The sequence below is a fragment of the Vulpes lagopus genome, chromosome 4 (genome assembly GCF_018345385.1).
Source record: "Vulpes lagopus strain Blue_001 chromosome 4, ASM1834538v1, whole genome shotgun sequence".
Lineage (NCBI taxonomy): Eukaryota > Metazoa > Chordata > Mammalia > Carnivora > Canidae > Vulpes > Vulpes lagopus.
In genome coordinates this window covers 102,869,684-102,897,607 of record NC_054827.1, presented here as the reverse complement: position 1 = coordinate 102,897,607, position 27,924 = coordinate 102,869,684, and positions in this window count along the sequence as shown.

Genomic DNA, 27,924 nt, shown 5'->3' with positions numbered 1-27,924 from the left:
TACTAGGGATTCCAAGTTATCAGGAAAGAAAAGGAAATCTTTGAAATTTCAGGTGAAATCGGACATGTGCATATTTAATAATTCAGTCTGCTACTCCACACACACTCCTGTGTCTTGGTTGCCAGAAAGTAGAGGTGACTCTTTCTCATTGATTAGTGCGAGATCTATCAAGCTCACAGAAAATGCACATTTTGAAGCTTTCCCAACATTAATTGTGGTCTAGTGCCTCGCTTCTAAAAGTGACTGCCTTGAAGGTCCCAGCCTAACGAAGTACAGAGCCAGAGCCAGAAATCTAGGACTCACCTTTGATTCTTCTCTTTGCCTTCCCTCCATCATCTCCACCCAGATAATGACCAATGATTCTTGCCTCAATCTTCGAAATATACCACTGGCTATACTCACTACATACCTCCTCCTCATCCTCCTGACTTACTGAGGCAACAGTTCATCCAGAAATTTTATTATTCTTTCCTCTCCTGCACTTCAATTAAATCCCACATCAGAGTACTTCCATCATCTGATGTGCCCACCTCTATCATAACAAGGTCACGGTTTATTAGAATTGCCTAGTTACATGCTTGTCTTCCCAAAGACTGTGAGCTCCTTCAAGAATCGAACTGTATTATTTTCTCTCTTCTCAATCTGTGCCTAACCAAGGGGTTTGGCAGATGGATGGAAGAATGGACACATGGTTGGATGGACAGTTAGGAGCACTCCCAAAAACAAAACCCTGGCTTCCCCCTTGTCCAGTAGAGTTGCCAAGGACACCAGCCCATATCACATCTGTCAGGAGGATGTTCCTCTCAGCCGCATTGCTTGGGCTGTTCTTGAAAACAAATTCTTTTTAATGAACATTTTATTTATGTTCAAAGACAATCTCTGAACACCAAACCTTGAAGAAAGCCTTAAGGAAACAACTCCAAGTCATGAAAGACTTGTCTTCAAGGCTGGACCACATTGAAATTCCAAACAAAAAGGCTGCTTGCTATACCATTCCCTTCTCGTTAAGGCAACAAATGTAGCTCTGCTATAGCTCATATAGCCTGGCTTGAATTCTTCTAGGTGAAACATGCTTGTCTACACAATTAGAGGCACTTGATCTATTGAGATTAATGGCTATTTTTGGATATGAATCTTAAAGGAGGGGCAGATGTCAAAACTCTCACTAGCCACAACCCTCCATACCTGATCATACTATCGTGTGCTCTTAAAAATACCAGTAATCGGGATCCCTGGGTGGCGCAGCGGTTTGGCGCCTGCCTTTGGCCCGGGGCGCGATCCTGGAGACCCGGGATCGAATCCCACGTCAGGCTCCCGGTGCATGGAGCCTGCTTCTCCCTCTGCCTGTATCTCTGCCTCCCTCTCCCTCTCTCTCTCTCTCTGTGCCTATCATAAATAAAAAAAAAAAAAAAAAATACCAGTAATCACTCCAGGTAATTGCCTTACATGGGATCCAGATAGAGTTGCCAGATAAAGCACAGGATAGCCAGTTAAACCCGTTTCAGATAAAGAGTAATAATTTTAGGTAAATATGTTTCAGGCAATGTTTGGGACATACTTACACTAAGAAATTACTCATTGTTGATCCAAAAATCAAATTTCACTGGGCGACCTGCCTTTTTATTTACTAAATCTGGCAACTCTAATTCAATGGTGCAAAGCCAGGTGTCTCATCTGAGATTCCTATGAGAGAAGATCTTTCATTGAGAGTTAAAAAAAAATTATATCATTTGGCGTAGCCCTGCTGCGTGAAAAATAACTGTTCTTCATGCTCTGCCCATGCTGGCCACCCCTGAGGGAAGCTGCAGCCCTTCCAGCCCTCCCAGCACCCTTTCAAAGCCAGCTTGAGCTCATGAAGCCAGAACATGTGTGCCAATGGATTCCCTGGATTCTCTCAAAACCATCATCTGAGAATTAGTAAAAATGAAAATCATGACACCGGTCCTACACCCAGTCACCCAAATGGAGAAACCTCAGGGGAATGAAGGCATTGTCCAGGAAAATCTTTCCTGTAATCATCTCAGGTCTGGTGACAGCAGTTCCTGCAATCACATAGCAGTTTCTAGACATCCTGCAGGCTGATTTTCCTCTCTTTGGCTCCAGGTACAAATGTACGGGGTCTAGACCAGGGAAAGGCAAAAGAGACTAGGGAACAGAGTATAAGGGGGCAAGGAGTCCTGGAGCAGTGACAGTGGAGAGTTGGCATCTGAGAGTGCTGCTTCCCTCTCCATAGCCTTGGCCCTGCAATTAGGGGTTATCAGGTTTTCCTCCACAACCTGAAATGGTTTGGGGGACAAGAATTTAACGTTCTTCCTTCCTCCCTCCCTCCCTTCCTTCCTTTACCTTCCTTCCTTCCTTCCTTCCTTCCTTCCTTCCTTCCTTCCTTCCTTCCTTCCTTCCTTCCTTCTTTTTTTCTTAGAGAGGGAGAGTAGGTGAGGAGGGGTTAAGGGGGGCAGAAGAAGGAGAGAGAGTCTCACATCTCAAGCAGGCTCCACACCCAGCCCAGAGCCCAGCACAGAGCTTAAGCTCATGACCCTGACCTGAGTCAAAATCAAGAGTCAGACGCTTAACTGGCTGAACCAACCAGGCCCCCTAAGAGTTTTAACACTTCTAATAGTCACATAGTAGTCATGACTAAGTGGGAAGACCCAGGCTTTTGAGGAAAGAGATTGCAATCTTTAGCAAATGCAGAACACAACCCCTCACCTACAAAGAAGTATGTAACAACGGTGCAAGGATCTTCATACATGAGCTTGCCCCTCCCCCCCATGAGCTCAGTGATGAAGCAGGTATTCATTTCCTAGGACTGCTATACAGAGTATCACACTGAGGGCAGGGGGTGTTGGGGGAGTCTTAAACAATAGAAATTTAACGTCTCATGATTCTGGAGGCTGAGAGTCTGAGATCAAGATGTCAGCAGTGCCGGTTCCTTCTAGTGGCTGTGAGGGGAGGATGTGCTCCACGCCTCTCTCTTCACTTCTGGTGGGCTCCTGGCAATCTGTAGTCTCCCTTGGCTTGCTGTGTTGTCACTCTCCTTTCTGCCTCCATCCTCATACGGTGTTCCTCCCAGGGGAGCTGTCTCTCCAACTCTCCTCTTTTTATAATGCTGATCATATTGGATTAGGGCCCACCCTGAGGAGCTCATTATACCCCAGACTACCTCTGGAAAACTCTATTTCCAAATAGGTCACCTCCTGAGTTCCTGGTAGTTAGGACTTGAACAGATGAATGGGGTGGGGGGAGGTCACAATTCAACCCGTAGTGGAGCGCCTCTGCACTGACTGGTCAGGGGCATACCTGTGGACTCACAGGGCCTCTTGGACAGGTGACCATTCCCCAAGCTTCATTCTTGTCTGTGCCTATCTTTCTATCCACTCCCCGTAGACACCCTGCATGCCTCTCTCCACAGAGGCACGACTCCTGGACAGCCCAGAACATAGTAGCCCACCTTGACTCAGCTACCCACACCACCAAATCTCATTGGATCAGTCCCTAGGGCACTCACCTCCTCCCTCAGTATCCTACAACACCAGAACTAAATAAACTTCAAGGACTCTTCCTGCCCTGGATTTTTATTTTTCTGCTTGTCTCTCACTACAAACATCATTTCCTGGGCAAGGGGAGCTAAAGCACAATCACATCTCAGATCCCAGAGGGATTCTTTCTCATACAAGCAAAGAGCCAAAGGTCACAGGGGAGGGTTGTGGAAATCTGGGCACACCCACGATTGCACTGAGCCTCTCAAGGAGACTCAGGACAGCTGGTGAGGAACCAGGCAGTGGTCTGTAAGGGCCAGCTGGAGTTCCTCCCAGCCATGAGACATGCAGCATCTAAAGCAGGAGAAGCGACATTTTATGAGCATCTCAGGAGGGCAGGACAAAATGTGAAGGGGAAGGGGGAGGAAGTAAAGAGGAGAGGGGAAGAAAAAGAAAAAGTGCTGTTGTCCTAGAAGGAAAGAGCTAGGGGTGAGTTTGAGACCTGGTTCTTTCTGGAATGGCTGTGTGACCTTGGAAAAAATACTTAACCTTTCTGAATCTCTCTTTCCCCATTTATGAAGTGGGTTAATGATAGCTGCCTCAGAGGCCGGTTGGAACATTAAATATAAAATAGCCCACATATACTCTGGTTTCCTTCAGACCCTATAAATCCTTCACCCTTTAAAATACCCCACAACCTGGCACATCTATTCCAAGAGAAGTAAGTTCTCAGTGTCAGTATCCCCCTTCCCCCGGCTTCCCCAAAGGCCTTTTAAAATGAGACTCCATCCCACCAGAGATGTCCAGGAGGGCCCCGGGAGGCACAGTGCAAAGGACAGAGGGGGACAGGCTTGCATTTTAGCGCAGCTCTGGCTGCTGTCCATGGTCGTCATGCTCTCGGAGCCGCAGGCTACAGCGAGAGCTTGGAATCAAGGAGCCAGACGCCTATAGGGGCCCTTTCCAGAAGGCTCAGAAAGTATGCAAGATCAAAGCCAGGGATGCTGAGAAGAGCTCTCCGGTTTTTGGCAAAAGATGTCACCAGGGCGCCGGGGGATTTCATGCGCGGGGAGCAAGCGAGGCGCTGACGAGCCCTGCACGGAGCCCGGCCGACGCTAGGTGGCGCCGCGCAGCCAGGCAGCCTGAGGCCGCGGGCGGCGCGCTCCCCGCAGGAACTTTCGGCCTCCCTGGGCTCTTTCTGCCCTGGCTGGGCTCTTTCCTCTTTCCGCCTTCTCATTTTTATTTGCTGAGCAACCCCCCCCCCCCGCATTAAAAAAAAGAAAAAAGAAAAAGAAAAAGAAAAGAAAAATTGTGACACTCAACACCTAACAGATGTACAGGCAAAACTTGAACACAAGACTCTGATGGAGTTAGCAGTTTTTCCTTAAAGTGAGATTTGAGGAACTGGTCACCAGGGAACCCAAAGACATGAGATTGCTCTAAATTTTGTGACTCTTGCCTGTGGGTAAAGTCTGAGCTGAACAATTAACATTTATGAAGTGCTAATGTAGAAAGATGGGGAAAAAAGGAACTAGCTAAAAAATCATGGCACTTTCTAGTGAAATTAAACATAGCCCACCTTGTGACCTAGGAATTCCCCTGGTAGGGAGGAGCGCCGATGTCCACAAAACGTGGGTGAGCAAGAATGCTCAGAGCCACATTCATCGTAGCCCAAAGCTGGAAATAATCCAAATGTCTATGAGCAGCAGAATGGATAAACAAATTGTCATATATTCATACCCCGGAATCACTCACAGCAATCAAAAGGGATGATCTGCTGATAACGTGCTACAGCATGGCTTTATGTGGAGTGAAAGGAGCCAGATACCAAACACTAAATGCTCTCCGATTCCATTTATATGAAGCTCTAGAACAAGCCAGCTTTCCTACTGTGATAAAAAGTGGATCAACGGTTGCCTCTGGGGTGCCAATCACTTGGAGGGGGGCACAGTGGATGTTTCTGAGATGATGAAAAATGTTCTGGTTCTTAATTTGAGCAGTGGCTACACGTATGCACATACGTTCACATATTCACGGATTGTAGACTTGGATAAAATTTGTGCATTTTACATAGGAAATTATACTTATGTTCAAAGGAAGGAGAAAAGGAGATAGAATACCTCTGTGCCTGCACGTCCTGTGTTGCTTTCTACCATTTCTAAAATGTCCACCTCAGGAAAAATTTGCCTTGGCCCTTGGAAACGGCAAGGGGGACAGGTAGAGAGAGAGGCATTTGGGTCAGTTGGCTGGGTAGCTCTGGGCAAGTGGCCCAACCTCTCTGATCTTTCTTGGCTGAGAAATACTTAACCAGTGGGGATATAGTCAGGCCAAGTGATGTAGGATGGAAAGTGTGCCTCCTTTATATGAATATGTGGTACAGCCAGTACCATTCAGTGATGGGAAGGTTTCACACCATCCTGACTCTTGATTCTTATATCCATTTTAGGATTTGTCTCATCACAGGTTTTCTTTTTCCCCTCTAATATGAATAATATGGCCTATTTCTGGCATCTGTCCCTCCCATCCAATTTTTCATTGTGTTTTGAATAATTTAGCTAAAGACTTCATTAGGTTTTTTTTTTTTTTAAGTGCTCATGTTTCCAATTAATGAATTGTCCAAATCCTCATCACACGACTTCCATTTCACTCATTAGAACCCTAATTGTCAAGCAGCTGAAATGATTCTTATTGTTTATTCTAATTGCTGTTAGGAAGAAGTGCCAGAATTATATGTGATTTATTAGCCACATAAAAATAATGAGGGACAAATAAAATTATTTTCCCTGCAGTTATTCTCAAGGTACAAGAAAGGGCATGTTTAAGCAAGGCCACTCCGGGAATCCCCAGAAAGAAAAGAAGCCTGTCTCTGGGTATTTCAACTGGCTATTTTATCCACAGAGTTGCTTCTTTTCCACCCCCTTCAGGTGCTTGGGAACTTCAGAGATTGCTTCCTGTTGCTGCCAACGAAACACAAGCTTGAATGTATCTGGTGTTGGTCATTATGCCTCCATGTCAATGGGACCCACCCTTGCTACTCCTTTCCAGTGTCAGGGATAGGGGAGATGGGGCCACTGTATTCAGGCGCCAAGGGTCTGGAGCCTGGAGCTCACAACCAAGGACTTCCAAGGGGTAGTGGTGTGCAGTGTGTGCACTGAACAAGATACCTAACAAGGGGCAAGTGGGCACCAAGGCCAAAACCACAGGCTCTAAGCGAGGTCTAGGGAGGATGCGTTTTCCTTGTGCCTAACGCTTACACCCAGAGGGATCATCTATTTGTAATTTGCACAAGTAACTGTTGAGGCTAACAATGGCCTTAGATTAGGGTTTCTGGAAGATTGTTTTGCTATTATGATCAGCACACGTACTTTGCATGCCTATCATGAAGAGTGCAAAGAGCAAGTGGATGTCCCTGCATCTCCCACAGAGAATTCACCTTCTAACCAAGGAGCACACCATAATGCCTGGAAGCTGGTCCTTCCCACCCTACCCTCTTCACTTAGCCCACAGTTCTCTCATCTATAAAATGGGAATAATGTAGGTCCCTACCTTCCAATGTTGCTACAAAGATTAAAAAGAAAACACACCCGTGCATTTGTTCAATGCCTCTGTGGTTTTCTACTTTGCTGAGAAATCGATGGCACAACTCTGCTTCATGTACATTAGTAGCAGAAAGAGAGAGAGACACACAGAAGTCCTGTGGTACCCAGATATGAGGGATTTGTCTTCTACATTTTCTGTTCCCCACCTTCATTTTCAAATAAGTATCTGTTGTCTTCATAAGCTGGGCAACTTAACATCATTTAAAAAAACCAAGCCGGTTTGGTTATGCCAGCCAAAAGAAACAAAAACAAAAACAAACTACCTGCTTCTGCCCTTCCTGTCTTAGCCTCAAGATGGTCTCAGAGCATGGGGTGCAAGGCTAAAGCTGGGGCTCTGTTCCATGCAGGCTCCTTGCAAAGATAAGAAGACAGTGAGGAAAGCAGAGCCATCCATATCAACTCCTGCAGGTTTTTATTGATTAGCAGCAAATCCAACTAGATACATTCTGTTTGCTTTGTGCACTTTATTTTTAGGCTCCCCCTACCCTAAGCAGGCAAGCAGAAGAGATGGCACAGGCCCTAATTTACAAATGAAGAAAATGATTCAGAAAGGTAAGTGATAGGGCGCCTGCGTGGCTCAGTTGGTTAAGCATCTGATTCTTGGTTTTGGCTCAGATCATGATCTCATGGGTCATGAGATTGAGCCCCCCGTGGAGGCTGCACACTCAGGGGAGAGTATGCTTAAAGATTCTCTCCTCCCCCACCCCAATACATAAATACATTTTTTAAAAAAGGAAGAGAAGGGAAAAGTGATGAGAACAGCCAGCTAGCTTGTTAGTTACAGAGCAAAGCCTGGAACCCTAACTTTGACTCCAAGTCCAGGAATCTCTTTGCCACACTTACCTGCTTCCATGTGCAGGATCCAGAGCAAAGAGCAGCTCAAGGAATCAGGTGTCACTATGTCATGTAAAGGTGAGTCATGCTCATCGTTCTAAGAGAGATGGTTTCTATTGACTGGGTAGGATAACATTTGTTATCTTAACTATTCAATTCTTTTACCCTCTATGTCCAGTGCTGTCTGCTCTTTTGGTTGGAGTGAGGCACATTCACTCTTTCATAAACATCTACTGGGAACCCAAATAGGTAGACCTTGAGATACTCTAATGGCAAAGCAGAAGCAGAAGTTACTGGTTGTTTGAAAATACCCATTCCCATCTTCTCTCCCAGGAATAGAACCCCAGATTTAGTGGGGGTGACATTATACCCAGGTAAAGACAAATTCGCAACTGACCTTGTAGCTAGGTATCACCATGTAATGAAGTTCTGACTAATGAGACGGAAGCAGATATTATTAGGAAGGATTATGAGAAAACTCTTTCAAGGAGAGACAAATACCTGTGCAGACTTTCTTTGTCCTTCTCTTCTTCTTTTTTCCTGTCTGGATCGTGGCTGTAATGGCAAGAGCTCCGCCAGCCATATTGGGCCATGAGGTGCCCTTAAGGATGAGAGACAAGGACTAAGGATGCGGAAGCAATAGAGGGAACACGGTTCTCCAGTGGGCATGTGGAACCCCCACACCAGCTCTGAGATACTTTTCTCAGGGCTGTGATATGTGAGACAAAATACCTTTATATCTTATTCTGTTTGTCTCTGTTACTAGCAGTCAGATAAAATTTCTAGTTGATAGAACACACGAGACCAAGATACCCCTCACTTTAGGGGCTCATCAGCCGGAAAGTAAGCAATGTGACAAGTGCAGGACAGGGAACCATAGGAGCCATAAATCCAGGGAACTTGGAAAATGCAGAGAGATTTCTCTGGAGAAGTAAAATCTAAAGTCAAGACTAAGGATGGGTTGGATTTAGCCACACAGAGAAGAGAGAGAAGACTATTCCAGAAGAGGAAAGAGCATGCACAAAAATCCACGGGCAGGACAGAGAGCATAACCTGTCCTGTTAATGAATTAGAACCTAAGAACAAGTGTTGTAGTAACTAACTACAGAAGGCTTTTAAGTAAAAAAATTTTCATATAGAAAAATTCCCCAGACTGCTGTGCCAAGTAAGGGTCTGAAAGGGTGGGTTTGAAAGGAGAAGAGCAGTCGGAGGCCGGTGCAGGAGTCCGGGGGAGATCCTGAGGCAGCTGGGGCCAGGCAGGGTGCTGCTGGATATTGAGCGTTATGAGGCAGATAGAATTGGCAGTGCGTAGAAGGTAAGGTAGCAGGAAGCACCAAGGGCAGGGCCCCGTGGACTGGCTTGAAGCCATCTGGGGACAAGAGAATGAGCTCAGTCTGGGTCATCTTGTGTCCAACACCAATGCAGGAAAAAAGTTATTCCATAGCAATAGATTGTTCCCTAACCTCACTTGTGGGCATGTCAAGGCAGCCCCAACCCAGCTGCCCCTTCTTACTGAAAATAGATAAGAAAGCCTTCGTTTTACCTAAGAAAGCCTTTTTAATATTTTTTAATTTTATTGTTTTTAAAGACTTTTTTATTAGAGAGAGAGAGCGAGCACGAGGGGGGAAGAGGGGCAGAGAGAAAGGGAGAAGCAGACTCCCTGCTAAGCAGGGGCCCTGATGCAGGGCTCTATCCCAGGACCCCAGGATCATGACCTGAGCCGAAAGCAGATGCTTCACCAACTGAGCCCCCTGGGCGCCCCAAGAAAGCCTTTTTTAAAGCACGAAGGTACCATGTTATATCTGAGGTAATAACTTGATGAAAATATTTGCAGGGTTTTGTGTGAACGTAAAACATAGCAGGTAGGTTTTCATACAGAGAGGGACATGCAAATTACCTTGTGGAAAAAATGATTCCAGAGTGGATTCCGAAAGAATCCAAATTCTACATTTCTCTTAAAGCAATGCAGTCCATCTCAACTCTCAGGAACAATTTGGGGAAAGGTTCTGAGATTCAGTACAGGGAATATGCTGAACACCAAGAAAAAAAAAGGTTCTAGAAATAAGGAGAAACCTGTCTCACTGCCAGGAGAGCTGTCTGTCACTGAATTCCAGGGGCAGTTCTGCTACCCAGTGGGAGAAGTAACCAGGGAATGGAAATGCACCTGCAGTTAAAGTGGCTGCCATAAGGGGGCAGTCTAGCACGATTCCTGCAAAAGTCAGGGATGCCAGAGGCAGAGAGGTATAAATTATCCCTGAGGCTTCCAAAGGACCACTCAACTCACAATCCCACCTAGTGAGAGCTCTCACTTTGGAAATAATGGAGAATGCGAGATTGGAGATAAATCCTTAAAAACAGTGATTGCAGTATAACATGCAAGAAAGGAAAATGAGAAACAATCTAAACATCCAGTGTTGAAGGAACCAAGTTCCTTATGAGATACGTAAAATAGTACCCGTGCTTCATCGAAAATGATAATGAACAAAATTATTGTGTTTAGTTCTGAATTCGGGACACAAAATGCTGTGTATGGGCATTACATTTATTTAAATAAACAATTAAAACTAAATTACTCTGGGAAATAGGAGTAGAAAAGCTATCAACCTTGATAATATAAAATATGAAGATGTAATAATCAACAATCAGGACATGCAGGGCAGGAACAAGAGGTGTAATACAAGGCAGAAAATATAAGTGTGAATTAGAAAGGAAAAAGTCAACCAACTAGGAAGTTTTAAACAATATCTTTAATTATTCATGGATGTTTTTAAAAGCAGAATATCAGAGGGAAAAAATGTGCTTGTCTAGATTCATGGCACTAAAAACTTCCATAATGAAATAAGTAACAATGAATTACTTAAGAATCCAATTTCAAAAGTTAAGAAAAACAATAATAGGGATGCCTGGGTGGCTCAGTGGTTGAGTGTCTGCCTTTGGCCCAGGTCATGATCCCAGGGTCCTGGGATCAAGTCCCCCATCATGCTCACCTCAGGGAACCTGCTTCTCCCTCTCCGCCTCTCTCTGTGTCTCTCAAGAATAAATAATAAAATCTTAAAAACAACAACAATAAAATATATCCACATAATAGAGGAGGATAATAAAGGTAAGAACTGAAAGGAAAGAAATACCAGAAAAGAAGGAAATAAAGCATTTTCTACAAAGTACAAAACTGACCCCAGAAGAGGGAGAAAACATAAAGCAATACAAGTGAAAAACAGCACCAAAAAAGAAACAGAAAATGACTGTAGCATTTATGAATAGAATTGTATCCCCACAATAGAAAACTCTGAAATATGTTAAAAGAATAAGGGTCTTTTGAATAAGCTATGAAAAAAAAAAACCACTTCTTTTTTTAAAGGAGAAAAAGTAAGGTGCAGAGTAGCAGGTATGGTATGACCTCCTTTGTGCAAAATTCAGACTCAGATGGACACACAGTATCATGTGTTTCTGCAATTAAGGATCCATTATCATTGGGGGAGTGTGGTAAAAACCACCATGGAGACTCTGGAGCCATCTCTCTAGATTTGTATCCCAGGTCCACCACTGTGTGAGTGTCAACAGTTTCCTTAGCATCTCTGTCCCTCAGTTTCCTTCTCAGTAAAATGGTAACCATATAGCCTAACTTACAGATCTATGGGGATTAAACAGGTTAATTCATACAAACTGCTTTAGAACAGTGTCTAACAGTTTTATGATAAATGCTCTCGCCAAATGTTAGTTGTGGTAATTATCGTTTTTAAGATTTTATTTATTTATTCATGAGAGACACAGAGAGAGAGGCAGAGACAGGGACAGAGGGAGAAGCAGGCTCCATGAGGGGAGCCCGATGTGGGACTCGATCCTGGGATGACAACCTGAGCCAAAGCTAGACACTCAACTACTGAGCCACACAGGTGCCCCCTAACTTTTCTTTTTTCAATTAAAGATTGGTCTTGAAAAATAAACTTTCTCTATCAGTACACAAAAATCTACCTTATTTATTAATAGTTGCAACATGTTCATGTTCGTGGCAACATTTATGTAACTGTTTCCTTATTGATGGACATTTAGTCTGTTCTCAGATTTTCACTCTTGCCATCAATACTACAACACACAGCCTTCTGCACCCCTGTCTGTGCCCATGAATAGTTTTTTTTCTTCTTCTGCATACTTTTTAAAAATGTTGTTGCATTGCTTTCATAATACAAAATAATTTTTAAGCCAATAAAATTAAGGATAAGAGAAACATTAGCTTGCTTTCCAATGGAAACCCAAGAATTCTACAGTATAATTTATACCTTAAAGCAACAGCACCCAAGTGAGTATCAGGACACCTAAAAGTGAATAATAAAGCACAAAAAAAATAAAAGGCCACACAAACAAAGCAATAATTATTTTTCTCAGGAGCTTGTAGGAAGTACAAACATAAATCTGTAGTTTAGCCAAAAGCAAAGATGTCCCAGCGTTAATTGTTCATTGGGATGGTTGGGGACAAATTGCACGTAATAGAAACATCACGAACACTTGTGTTTCTGGGCGCAGCTGCCAATGGCGGGCGATTGGACTCAATGAATTGAGAGCCAGCCAGCTGTGATCCATCTTAGCCCTCACTACTATTATTACCAACCAATGACAAACCTTTGCGAAAATTCTTCCCCCATAATTTATCATCTTGTCTCCTTTCTAATAGGAGACAGTTTCATGGGAAAAGCCCCAGGAATCAATTGAATTTATTTTATTTATTTTTTATGAGTTTATTATTTTAGATTTAAAAAGGGAAATACTATTTTTCCTACCCCCATTTTTTTCTTTCTCTGAGTTTGCATATAGGCCACCAAGAGCCCTGTGTCATTTATCATACCCAAGACCAGATGAAGTGAAGGAAATCTCTAGAGAAGGGGGGCTGGGGGAAGGGGGTTGGATCTGCAGATCTCCTGCAGCGGGGAAATGTTCTAGTGAGCTCTCCTGTGAGTGAAGCCCAGAGAAGGGGAGGCTGAGGTTCGCCCTAGTAAATATTATGCTGAGTGAAATAAGTCAATCAGAGAAGGACAATCAGTGTATGTTCTCACTCATTTGGGGAATATAAATAATAGTGAAAGGGAATATAAGGGAAGGGAGAAGAAATGTGTGGGAAATATCAGGAAGGGAGACAGAACATAAAGACTCCTAACTCTGGGAAATGAACTAGGGGTGGTGGAAGGGGAGGAGGGCGGGGGGGTGGGGGGGAATGGGTGACGGGCACTGAGGGGGACACTTGACGGGATGAGCACTGGGTGTTTTTCTGTATGTTGGTAAATTGAACACCAATAAAAATTAATTTATTAAAAAAAAAGAAAAAAAAATGCACCCCCCACCTAAGCCTCTACTGAAGAGACAGACTTAGGGAAAGAAAAGGAATCAATGTGGCCACTCTTGGTTAAAACTGTCACACTTACAGAAGAAGAAAATAAAATGAATGTTTTCTATGTAACACCATGGTTCCAGGTTAAATATTTCAATATTCATATTTGGGGGAGAAAAAAAATACAAGCACACAGCCCAACACACAAATTTCTGGGCTTTACAGAGGCCACTTAAGGAGGCAGTAAGGCCAAAGGGGAAAAGGTAGACTACATCTCAGATACGTCTTCATGTGAGTCTTCAGGTGGGTCTGAAAAAGAAATCATTTATCTGGCAGATCAATTTTAAAACCACATTTTAACATGTGACCCCTTTATCTCAATCCCACTGTGATACCACAGCTCATGTCAGCCATCCAAATTTCTTTCTGCCTTCAAAGTCCTGGCTCTGGCACCTCTCTGCACAACATGATTAAATAACACTCTTCCTTCCTTGTGCCCCACACTCCTTCAGTCTGACTTTTTAAAAATTTTTATTTATTTTAGAGAAAGTGAGAGAGAGAACGTGAGGAGGGTGAGGGGCAGAGGGAGAAGCAGACTCCCCACTGAGCAGGGAGCCCGATGAGGGACTCAATACCAGGACCCTGAGATCATGACCTGAGCTGAAGGCAGACGCTTCACTGACTGAGCCACCCAGGTGCCCCCTCACTCTGACTTAAGTTTCTTAATTTTTAAAAATTTCTTAAAGTGCTGGTGACTATTTTTCCTGTGCCAAAGGCCTTAAGAGGAAGAGTTCTTGCCGGAGCATAGTCTAACTACAAGCACTTAGTGTGTTGTCCGCCATTGGAGGGTGACTAACTTGAAGCCTATTCCAACCTGCTTTCCTTTGCCAGTTCTTACAATAGTTACAAACAGTTTCATTCAGAAGGAACTCCATACCAAAAATACTAGCGTCTTACCACAGTAGTCTTCTTAGAAAAACTTTTTTAAAAATCATATTGAACTACAATGGATGCAGCCTTTGTTAAGAACCGTGCTTAGATCACAGATGGGATATTGAGAACTGTGCTAAATCACAGATGGTATATTTTTTCCTATATTTCACAAAACAGGCCATTTCTACCACTTTTTTTTTTCTTTTACATTTTGCTCTTGGTAATCCTGTAGATTGAACAACAACAACAAAAAAGACTAAAAAGAAACGTGGAAACATTTACTTTTAGTGCTGTTTATAATCTTACTCTTTAGCGGATGGAAACATCACTGAATATTCTGTGTAATTTACTTTAAAAAAAAACTTAGAGTGTAATTCATTTTAGGTGAGCAATTTGTTTTATGAGCCGTGTATGTTTATTTGGGGTTGCGCTGTTTTTTTATTGAGTGCAATAAAGACACTTCTTATCAATTGATTTGTTGTATCAGCAATGGGCTTCTTTCCAGACTAAAATATGGCAGCTTTTCCGAGGACATTACCCAGTATATAATTTCACCACAGATATGAATCTGGGTTCATTAGGGCCCACTTGCACTGCCTGTTATGACCTAATTTCTAGGATTCCTGCTTGATGGTGGCATTATCTTTCCCTGCACACGATGTATAACATGGTTGTCAAATGGGTTCTCTCTCTTTGATGGTTCATCACATACCCAACTTTGAAATGTGCCAACTTTTATATCAGCTGATAAAATCAGAAGTTCAAAAGTTCACTTCTGATCCCATGTGACATGGAAACTTCAAATACTATGAAGCTTACACCTTTTATAAATAATTCATTGCAGGGCTGAAACTGGAGTTCTCGGGTTACTATTTTGATGGTGTTAAAAAAAATTGTTAGGTAATTCCTAACCCAAATGTGAATTTGTAGTTTTCAGCTGTGCAGTAATCAAGCCCTGTGTCTTCTATCTTGCCCGGGTGTGATGAATACTGGACTTCTGGTCTCAACTGACTGACCAAGATACCCAGACCATGGGGCATCTTGCAAGGCCTGATATTAATGCTCTCGTGTCACAATGGGATCACAGTTATTTGAGCATTTCCAGAGCGAGAAAATCATACGTTGAGTATTAAATCATGGTCAATGCAGATTTCTCAAAAGAGGATATCACAATGTCCTGGGGAACATTTCGTTTGCACTTTAGAAATGCCATGCATGAGGCAGAACAGAAGTGATATACACCCACAGAAAGTGGAACGGTGAGATTTAACAGCTGTGCAAACGGCCTCAAGAACGTAAAATCAAGAGGCTGTGTCTTCAGAAAAGTATTTCTTTCAAATCCCCAAATATCACATCTGGTTGCATCAAGTTGTCATTATGACATAGTATTTAAGATGATTTAATGGGTTATTGCAGGATAAGAATCTTGGAGTTTATTTAACTACTGTGCATTAAGAGAATGTAGCTGTTTAAATGATGTTCTGACAAAGCAGATAAAAAGCTGTTCTTGATGTTGAATGACTATTATATACTTTTTTTTACTGTAGTCAGTATAAATATAGATATTCAAACGTAAACAGAATATATAAAAGACAAGGGCGAAAGTGGAGCTCTGTGACAGAAACTTAAAGCGAGCAGCACGTACCGAATGCAGAAAACTATTCACCGTTGAAAATTTATGAGGCATGTGGACTATGTGTATGAATATGGAAATGTCACAATACAAAGGTATCATGTATCTGCCATCCCTTGTTAACAAATCCCCTCACTGGGCCTCTGCCAGCTAATAGGTCAGTCCCCAGCATTGGTGGCAATGTATCTTGGTTTCACAATGGCTCCTCCTGGCTTTGACCCCACCCCACACCCTCATACCTTCCACCTCCCACATTGGCATGAACCTCTCCCCATTTTTCTTCAGATGTACATATAATTTTTATTTTCTTTTATTTCTTAAAGCCTTTATTTATTTTAGAAAGAGAGACCTCACAGGGTAGGTGGGTGTGGAGAGGAGAAGACGGGGAGGCAGGGAAGGGGAAAGGAGAGAATCTCAGGCAGACTCTGCACTGAGCATGGAGCCTGATGTGGGGCTCGATCCCATGACCCTGAGATCATGACCTGAGCCAAAACCAAGAGTCAGATGGTTAACCAACTGAGCCAGCCAGGCACCCCAGTACACATCATTTTTAATAGAAAACTGGGGTCCTATGTACCTAGAAAATTTTCAGACAACTTATAGGGGGCCCAAAGCAAAATCCAACATCCCAATTACATCATCACATTCCTGCTGCCACTTGGGCAACTGTCCCAATGGACATCAACACAACATGTGGTTTCCAACCTGGTTAGTGCACAAAAGTCTTTCTGTTCACCTTACTATTCCTACAGTAAATATGTTTTGCCTTCCTATCCTAATGTGCTAAGAACTCCTAATGGGGGGAATTAAATAAACAAATGGTTAAATAAACCGTTATGGGGAAGGGCAGACTCTCAGCAGATTTCAATGACTATTTAACAGCGTCTTAAACAAAAGAGAAGTTTAGTCTGGGGCTAGTCCACAGGACCTACTTGGTAATAACCTCAAGGGACATGAGCTCTTCCAGTTGACTCTGCTTTGTCATCATTCCTCAGGGTAAGTCCACATGCCAGCAGCAGAATGTGGAAAGAGACGAGGAGAAGGAGCACAGAGCTGGCACCAACCGCCCCCTGAGAACAGTTCCCAGAAACTGCCACTCAACACTGCAGCTTCCATCCAATTGGCCAAAACTCATGCTCCATGGCCACATCCTGCTGCAAAGAATAGAACAGAATATCCCATTTTGATTTTGAGGAACCATGTGCCCAAGCAAAACCCTACCATTATGAACAAGACAATGGAAAGACAAAGTTGCTGTTGGCAGTGAAATGTGCATTTGTCCGTGGACTTGTAATCATTAACACTGTTCTTTCCTACTCATTGTTTCTTTCATAGGCCACACACTCTAGCATTAAAAATAGCACCTACATTTTATCTCTTGAGCCAACTCTAATTAATAGCTTAACCCAATTAATGACTGCCTGATTTGTCACCAACTCTGGTTAATGACTTCACGAGGAGGAGTCTGAAACAGTGTGGCCTTCCGGACAGAGTTCTGTTATCCACTGGTGATGCCTGCAATGTGTACAAGAAGAGAAAGTGGGGACAAAGATGCTTCTTTTCTATTCCTGTTTGATCACTCTCACTTGGCATTCACTTTCAAATTAATGTAATGTTTCCATAAGCTCAGCAGCACGTGATTAACTAATGTTCCTAACACTTCTATGTCACACTACCCAAAGCAGTTTATGCATAAAGGTATGATTTCCATACTAACAGCTTTCTTATAACATAAAAAGAGAAGATATATTTAATATCCCAATTTGGAGATGAAGAGGGTAAGTATTAAGTAGAACAATGGGCTTCCACTAAGGTCACCTAATAATAAACAGAAGATCCAGAATTTGAAATTAGTTCTTTCAGAAACAATAAGATGTTCTTTTCACACAATACTACTCCAAAAAATTATAGAGAGAGAGAAAAAGAGGGAGATGAATAATTGTTCTCTGGATAAACTGTCTTGGATCAGAGTGGTTGTACCAATGACTCACTCTTCAAATTTTGTAATCTTTCCTGCTAATGAATTCTCCATGGGACCTAGCAAACCCAGAGGAAACATTCATTCAACAAAGCTAAAATTCGAACAGGAAGTTGACTGAAAGGAAATTTACTAGGAACTGGGCTATAGATACGAATAAAAAATTAGTTTCTGACTACAGTAACCATATAAACACATAAACAAATTAATGAACCACAGTGTACTGAGAACAACAATGACAAGGACCCATGGTGGTACCCAAGAACCAACTGCCACCATACCACAGGTGTGAGTGGGCAGGGCGGGTGTCAGAGTGGCCTCACTCACGAAGAGATGGATGGATCCTGAAGGGTGGGTGGGTGATCACCAAGCATACTCAAGGGGTAGCCAGCCATGCTGAGAGGACAAATTCCAGGACCAGAACAGAATGGCAGTTTCAGAAAAACACTGGGCAGGGTTTGTGCATCATAGAAGCAAGTAAGAGGCAGGTGTGCCTTGGAGTGTACGGAGTGAGGTAGAGGACAGCTGGGGAGGTAAACAATAAGATGGCCATGAGAAGCATTCAGCCACATGGATTAGACTGGGTTTTATGTAGTAGTTTAGCCTGTAAGCACTGGGAAGCCACTAGAAGGTTTTCAGCAAGGGTGCAAAACCATCACACTGGCCTTTGAAAAAGATCACTATGGAACCCCGGGCTGGAGTTACCCACATCACAGGCAGTATAACCAGGAAGAAATGTGCCGAGCCAAAACCAAGAGTTCTTCCTCTGGGAACCATGCCTTTTAAAGGATTTAGGGAAGCTCTCCAATTATATGCCCCAAATATATGAGGGAGTCCATCTCTGAGGAAAAGTTCTGTACCTTTCCCCAGGTCCTCAATGAAACCCAGAACAAAAAGAACAAGAACATCCTAAAGTTGAAAACTATCTAGCCTAAAATCAGGTCACAAAAATGGGACAAAAAAAATAGACAAAGAGAAACATAAGAGTTAAATAGGAATCGCATATAAAACAAATAGGGTTTGAGATGCAGTATTTGCATTAAGTTTTAAACAATGAGCAAAGGCCTTAACAATAGGCCAACTGTATTTGGATCATATTTTATACACACAAAGCTCAGGAACTCATGCATCTAGATGAGCCTTGCCATAGATTTTCCATGATGGACCAGACCGCCTCACTGTCCCATCTTCCTGCATCTTCTCAAACTTCCAAGTGCTCCTCACATGTTGGACCATGTATCCCGAAAGTCGGTTTGGAAAGGAAATTCCCTGTAAGTTCAAGAAGGCAGGAAGGTGACCAAAGAAGACATATAACAGCCTCTTCCAGAAGAGGAAAGACCTGAGAAGCACCAAATCTCAAAAGTTTAGCTACAAAAACTTCTAGAAGCAGAAAATGTAGCAGTTACCAGGCAACAAGGTAAATACAGAAAAACATTCTAGATCATTTGTTCTTAACCTTTATGGGGGTTAGAGACCTATAACCCCTCTAACGTTGAGAAGTTGCTGAACTCTGTAGACCTTCTCCCAAAGCAATTCACACAGGTATCTTCTTACAAAATTGTGCCTACTATCTGGAGAGGTTCACAAAACCTCGCTAGTCCAAGAACAACCATGTGACCCTCGACACCAGCTTAAAAGCCCCTAGTCTCAATAATTCTCCCTTCCCTCAACAAAAATTCTGTTATAGTTTTTCATCTAAATTAGCCCCACTAATGTTTACATTATCTAGCTTTCATTGATCTGTTCACTCTGCAATTAATTTCACCTTTGCAGCAAGCATGCAACCTTCGTCAGCTGTAAAATCACAAAGTCTAACAAAGTTTAAAAAGAGACTCATTCTAATTTAAACTAAATTAAACTATCACCCAAATGGCATTCGAAATCCCAAATGGATTTATAAACCTAGGATAAGAAATATTGTTCTGTGCTTAAGCTTTATAAAAATGCCTTCCCCTCTCAGCAATGGTATCTGTTCTTGCCACCAAGTATTTGAATTCTGGTCTATGTATATAATATGTATACACACACATATAAAATATCCTATAAGTCTTCTCTATCTATATCTTTCTATCTATATATCCTTTAATATTTTCTCCACTATGAAGCAAATTATCAATTCTCAATATAAGTCCAAGCCCAGCGATCATCCTTATTTCTTAATGGATTAGGGAAAAGAATAATTTGAAGGGGAAAAATTACAGCAAATTCTATATTGTTTCTTCTTTTTTCCCACACTGCAGTCACTGAAAACCCTTGATTAGACCTCTAAAAAAGACCACACATTCAATAATTTGAAGCAAAAGGTTAATGGTGTTGTTACAACTAATATCCTTTTTAAAATCATTATCCTCTTGTTTTTTATGGCTATATTACCTTCACCTTTCTATGAACCCACTTTACCAGCTGTTTCCCTCTGTCATAAAGTTTGCTAAACATTATTGTAAGGAATAGGAAAAATGCCATGTTTTATCAATCAAGCCTTAGGGAATTTGAGGCTTCTTATAACCACAAACTGTAAAGGGAGTTTATTGCAAGTTTCTGTTTTGATTTGTAAATTGTCCTTAAGTAAAATACATACCTGATGCCAAGGTATAGAATGTAAAAATGCAATACGGTGTACTACAGAAATCTGCATCATAAAGTTTGATAGGTTGACAAATGAGAAAGCTAAAGACTACTGACAAACATACACAGGCTTGCTTCCTTGAATGCACCCACAACCACAGCATCTTTCAACCTGCCAGCACCTGAATTCCCAGATCCTTGACCCCACACCAACCTAGCACCCCCAAAGAATACATGAAACATAGACAGATGCTTTTAACTTACACAGAATTACATAGGAAGTCTCAACATGGTTCCAAATTGATACAATGAAGATATTAATCACGATGCAATAATATTAAAACTTATTGCAAAAGTCCTAAAATACCACCATATAATGGGGACTAAAAAACCCATTCCTAAATTACAAGGCATCATTAAATATTTATAACTAAATGATAGCAAATATCAAACTTGTAGGATACAGCTAAATGAATGCTTTGAGGAAATGCTGCAGCCTTAGGAAATATTTTATTTTATTTTTATTTTATTTTATTTTTTAGTAGGGGAGACGGGGCAGGTGCAAAGGGAGAAGGAGAGAGAGAATCTTTAAGCGGGTTCTGCACCCAGCACAGAGCCGGACACAGGGCTAGATCTAATGACCCTGGGATTATGACCTGAGCTGAAATCAAGAGTCAGCGCCACCCCGGTGCCCCTTAATAAACGTAATGAAAGGGAATGCCTGGGTGGCTCAGCAGTTGAACCACTGCCTTAGGCTCAGGGCATGATCCTAGAGTCCCAGGATGGAGTCCCACATCAGGCTCCCTGAAGGCAGCCCGCTTCTCCCTCTATCTAGGTCTCTGCCTCTCTCTGTGTGGAATAAATAAATAAAATCTTTTTAAAAAAATAAGTATTTTAAAAGACTGAAAATAAGTGAATGAAATATCCAACCAAAGCAGATATTAAAGGAGGAGGAAAAACAAGTCCAAATAAGGTAGTGGAAAGGGTCTAGGCATAAGAGTAAAACTGCTTTCTTTAAAAAAAAAGAACAACAACAAAATCAAGTACTAGTTCCTTGAAAAAGTGAGTATTATTTATAAATCTCTAGCAAGACTGATCAAGAGAAATGAGAAGCCACAAATTAGCATAACCAGAAATGGAAAGGAAACACCTAGAGATAATTTTTTTTTTTTAGATTTTAATTTTTTTTTTATGCAATCTCTACTCCAGATGCGGGGCTTGAACTCACAACCCTTGAGATCAAGAGTTGCACGTTCTACCAAGTGAGCCATCTGGGTGTACCCATGGCTATAGATAAGTTATTATGTTAATAATATAAATAATTTTGTACCAATCCATTTGAAAATAATGATGAGGGGTGCTTGGGTGGCTCAGTCACTTGATCCTCTGCCTTTGGCTCAGGTCATGGTCCCATGGTCCTGGGATCAAGTCCTACTTGGGCTCTCAACTCAGTGGGGAGCCTGCTTCTCCCTCTTCCTCTGCCTGCTGCTCCTGCTTGTGCTCTCTCTCTGTCAAATAAATAAATAAATAAATAAATAAATAAATAAATAAATAAGAATAATGATGAAATGCCAAATTTCCCCAAAATATTTTAATCACCAAATGGCTTAAAAACAAATACATTCTGAACAAGCCAGCAGCCATTAAGGAAATCTGAATCAGCAGTCTAAAACCTCTCTCTCCTCAACCAATTTCACAAGATAATCTTTACTACACAGAGCCCAAACTCTCTATTTATTACAAACTTTTTTTCAGAATAAAGAAATAGATAAAGTTCTTCAACTTTTTCTTTTTAATGTTATTATAACCCTATTCTCAAACCAGTAAAGGCCAGTGCAAAAGATAACTAAATGCCCAAATCACTTACAAGCATAAATGCAACTATAACAAAATAGTGTCGAGTCAAATCAATAATATATAAAACTAACACATCATTAATGAGTTGGATTTATATTACTAAGGCAAAGATATTTCAAAATAATAAAGTCAATCAAGGGATCCCTGGGTGGCGCAGCGGTTTGGCGCCTGCCTTTGGCCCAGGGCGCGATCCTGGAGACCCGGGATCGAATCCCATGTCGGGCTCCCGGTGCATGGAGCCTGCTTCTCCCTCTGCCTTTATCTCTGCCTTGTCTCTGCCTCTCTCTCTATATATGACTATCATAAATAAAAAAAAAAAAAAAAAAAGCTTTAAAAAAAAAATAAATAAAGTCAATCAACCTAAAGAACAAAATGATATGATTATCTCAACAGATGCAGGAAAGTTGTAAATATAAACATTTAGTATCAATGATTTTGGCAAAGTGAGAAACTTTCTTAATCCAAAGATGATGTCATTTTTAGTATCAAACTTTCTAATGAATCCCCATAAAGTCAGGAAATAGTCAAGAGTTCCCAATTGGTATGCCTGAGTGGCTCAATGGTTGAGTGTCTGCCTTTGGCTCAGGTCATGATCCTGGAGTTCCAGGATCGAGTCCCACATCCAGATCTCCATGGAGAGCCTGCTTCTCCCTCTGCCTGTGTCTCTGCCTCTCTCTCTGTCTCTCTCCTGGATAAATAAATAAAATCTTTAAGAAAAAAAAAGAGTTCCCACTTATTGGCATCACTAGAAAAATAGTGATGAAAATACCATACTAGAATTCCACACTAGAAATCCTAGTCCATAAAATATACAAAAAAGAAGCAAAGGCTTAAGATATATCTATAATAACAAAGTGTTTTATTTATAAATAAAAATGATTATGTGTATCAGCCCCTGGGCTAAATCAAGCCTATTATAATCCAAATCCAGCCACGCCCATTGGTCTACGTATTGCCTATGACTGCTTTTGATCTACAATCGCAGAGTTATTAGTGATTGCATGACCCTCAAAGACAAGAATATTTGCCATCTGTCTTCTCCAAAAAAAGTCTGCACACCCTTGGTCTACAAAATAATAAATATGCAGTAGATCAAACAGAATAAATCAAACAACCCATAAACTAGTAGAATTAAAAAAATAACAGTTTCTGGGCTGAAAATCAATGTATAGAAAATCAGTAGCATCATCCTATGCCAGGATAATCTACTTGAGAGCTATATTCCAAAGAGAACAACTACTCACAATAACAATAAGATAAATAAACTATACAGCATATAGAAAAATACACCACACCTTTAAAAAAAGAATAAAACATTTTTGAAGGACATGAAATAAAAATCGGATAAAAATGCAATAAATGCTATTTCTTTGGCAAACTTTCCAATCATGATACAGCCAGCAAACTGCCCTGTTCCAGATTCTCAGATGCCCCTTGCCTGCCTGCTTGGCAGCTGTTTTGGTTATTTCTGGATTCCCCAACAACATGTGGGGTGGACAGAAAAACAATAGATAATTTGGATGTGATTATGCCCAGTCTGCACAGAACAAATAAAGAACAAAATGAAGTATGAGAGTGAGAAAGACAAGAAAAGCCAATAACTGTTTTAGTTCTATAATTATAAGAATCCTAAAATATTAAAATTTACAGGATATTTATAATGTGTTAAGCTCAAAAATAAAGCCTAATGCACCTATGTTTCATCATAACCCTATGAAGAAGATATCATTATTGTTTTCAATTTATACATAAGGAAACTGAGCTGGGGAGAGATTAGTGCCATTAACGAGTGACACAGCTAGGCATTCGGTAGGGATCCAAACTCAAGCAATGTAATTCCAGACCCTACTCTTAATCCTGACCCCGTGAAGTAGGTATTACTTCCTTCATTATTAGAGGTCATACTATTATCCTCACTGTCAGTTCCAGAAGCTTGGAATTCTGAAGTGACTTGACCAAATTCATCACTCTAGCCTTGAGATTCAAATGTGAAAGTTGACCAGATTCATATTCTTCCTACTGCAACCAACCATAGTCCAAAATAGAGTGACACTAGCAGGGGAGCAGGAGAAGAATAAAAAGCTTTAAGTATTAATTATTCATCAGATACTAGGATTTGGGGTGGAACAGACCTTCAGAAATGTCAATAGACTATACATTATTAATGGATTTATCAAAGTCAAGAATTTAAATATTTAAACATTTCTACCACTGAAACATAGGTAGCAAACCCCATAGTCACTAAAACTGTTTATAGCACATTAAATTTCTACCCTCAACTAATGATGTAGGGCTTCAATTTATCCAGTTCTAATAATTTGCTTTAGAAAGACAGGCCTGGGAGTCTCTGGAGAGAAGTGACAGGCAGGCAGGCATCCCAAGTTACTGATTCTCAATCTGCAAAACTGCTTCCTTCAGCTGCTACATCATCTTTTAAGTGTCTTTTCATTCCATCCTAGGTAGAGATTTAATCCTTGATGATAATAGTTCAAAATAACCTTACCCTTTTATTTTCTTTAGAAGGTAGCCCATTCTTACTGTAGATTTAAGAAAAGAGAGATAATCTTTGACAACACTAACACCCCCTTAATACTGCCATAAAATTGCCTTAATCGAGAGACTTGCTTCTACCTCAGCCATGGGCCACCAAAGTACCTAGGATTTTGTGGGGCAAAGGTTGAGTCCATGATGTAGAAGTAGAATTTGACCCCTCAATAAAGTAGTTAGTAAGCAAACTACTGCGTGTAAACGTTCTATTCAATGTCCGATGAACCAGCTCAAACCACCAGGTCAGAGTGTCTGAAGCTTCTGGACAGAGAATTAGTGCTAATAGAAGGAGTTTTCTGCTCAAGCACTCTGGATTAGGACATGATCCCAGGCAGCTGCTGGAATTACTGCAATAGCTTTGAAGCCTCTCAAGAAAGTCACCTTGGGTCAGTCATGGTCAGTCCGGGTTGAAAGCCCCATTCAAGCAGGATGAAATACAGCACAGCTGAATAAAGAACTCAACATTTGAGGCAGGAGAGTAATTCTTGGATATACCAGATGACTGGTCTGCTTCAGATTCCTGACCCAGTCAGCTTTGATTTCCTAGGCTCAGTAATGGGTAAGACCAAGACTGCAAATTGGATATCTTTTGTATGTAGTGCTGAGTGATACTAAAGCACCTAGTAAAGATCTTGTTGCCACATGATAGGTATTAGTAATAATAGGTCAGTCTTGATGTATTTCCAAAATGTCAAAGCATGATCATCAGATAGGCCTTGCTGCCTCAACATTTTAATCATATATACTAGGCTGATTTGTCCCAGCTAGCTGGGTGTGGTTAAAACGGAGCAAAGAGGATTTCATTCAATCTGGCTTAAAAAATTACCAATAATTATCAAATTATTGGCCAGGATCCAGGTGAGAAGTCACTGCATAAAAGCAAAACAAATAGGGATCCCTGGGTGGCGCAGCGGTTTGGCGCCTGCCTTTGGCCCAGGGCGCGATCCTGGAGACCCGGGATCGAATCCCACATCAGGCTCCCGGTGCATGGGGCCTGCTTCTTCCTCTGCCTGTGTCTCTGCCTCTCTCTCTCTCTCTGTGACTATCATAAATAAAATAAAAAATTAAAAAAAAAAAAAAAAAAGCAAAACAAATGGTCCCCAAAAGAAACAGCATTGACTTTAAGGGAAGAGAAGAAAACGGCCAAAAGTCTGAATATTCCATCTGAGACTGAAGGCAATGTGGCATTCATATAAGAGCAGGCTGGTAAAGACGTAAAATAAACAAAGTAAAAAGAAAAATTCATAGACAAAAATACAATTAGCACAATATAAAGTAGGGCATAGAATAATAGTGAGGCACAGGATAATAAAATGTACAGTTAACCTCCAAATAGTAATTTAAAAGCCCAATTTGAGGGGCACATGGGTGGCTCAGTTGCTTACCCATCCAACTCCTGATTTAAGCTGAGGTCATGATCTCAGAGTCATGGGATCAAAACTTACATTGGGCTTTATGCTCAGCATGGACTCTTCCTGGGATTTTCTCTCCTTCTCCTTCTGCATCTCCCCCTGCTTGCACCTGTACACTCTGTAAAAAATAATAATAATACAAATAAATAAATAAAATTAAAAAATAATATGAAATGAAAAAATAAAAGTCCAATTTGGCAATGTAAAGCAAAAGACAAAAGAAATATGAATTCTTCAAAAACAACTTGAGTTTTTATAACTAAAGTGCCACCTAAATGCCAAAAAGAAGTACTGAAAGGAGTCGCATATTACTAGATATATCCTGCTATTAATTCTGAATTTAAAAGTTAATTCTAAAAAAATACTACTCAGAACTTTTAGAAAGATAAAACAATTTTATTTAAAAGGATAGGGAAACAAACATGCTTAATTTATTGTAAGATGCTAAAGACTAAAAACACAATGAAGAAATATCTACAGTGTTCTGAAGAAAATGTTGTGAACCTTAAATCTTTTAGCCAGCCATATTATCATTTGCACATAAAGACCAACTAAATATTTCTTCTGTTGTATAAGGATTCAGAAAATATACTCCCAGATTTTTCTTTTCTGGAAAAGGATATTACTCCATTATATATTCTAGCCAATTAAAAATTATATGTACATATCCAAAAAAAGAGAAAAACCTTGGATATAAAAAATACTAGAGGTAAAGGCAACTAGTAAACCCTAGGACTATATCAAAACAAGGGTGACAATGCATTTCTAGAGTTTAATGCAACTGCTCAGAACAGATACTTTTATAAACAAGACAAATAAATAAAAATTTTAAGTTTCTAAAATAGAGAATTAGATTTTAAAAATAAAAAATTTTAAAGCATTTTTTAAAAATCTGGAGCTAAAATAATGATTTTTAGAATTACAAATATTATCAAACCTGGGTCTTAGGAAGCAGAGGAAGACAAATTGAAATTTTTAGAAATGCAAAGGTTTTATTCTCATCAGAGATTATAGATATTAATGTGACAGTAAAACATAGGCTCAAGAATATAAAAATTTAGGAGTACGTTTTGGAAAGGAAATATGGCTGAAAAAAGAATAAGGAATATTCTATGATGCTGATACATAGTGTGCTACCTTTTTGAAAAATCATGCTGCACACTATTGATCTAAGCAATTTTCTATATGCATGTTATACTTTTTAAAATTGATCTTAAATTCTAGAAACTATAAGGTAGGGATCCCTGGGTGGCGCAGCGGTTTGGCGCCTGTCTTTGGCCCAGGGCGCGATCCTGGAGACCCGGGATCGAGTCCCACATCGGGCTCCCGGTGCATGGAGCCTGCTTCTCCCTCTGCCTGTGTCTCTGCCTCTCTCTCTCTCTCTCTGTGTGACTATCATAAATAAATTAAAAAAAAAAAAGAAACTATAAGGTATTATAATCAAAGTTGTAGGATATAAGTTAATATATAATATCCACCACTTTCCTATATACCAGCAATGAATAAAAAGGAATTTAAAATTAAAATCACAATACCGGGCAGCCCCGGTGGCGCAGCGGTTTGGCACCATGGTTTGGCGCCGCCTGCAGCCTGGGGTGCGATCCTGGAGACCTGGGATCGAGTCCCACATCAGGCTCCCTGCATGGAGCCTGCTTCTCCTTCTGCCTGTGTCTCTGCCTCTCTCTCTCTGTGTCTATGAATAAATAAATAAAATCTTTAAAAAAAATAAAAATAAAATCACAATACCATTTTAATAACACCTCCCCAAAATTA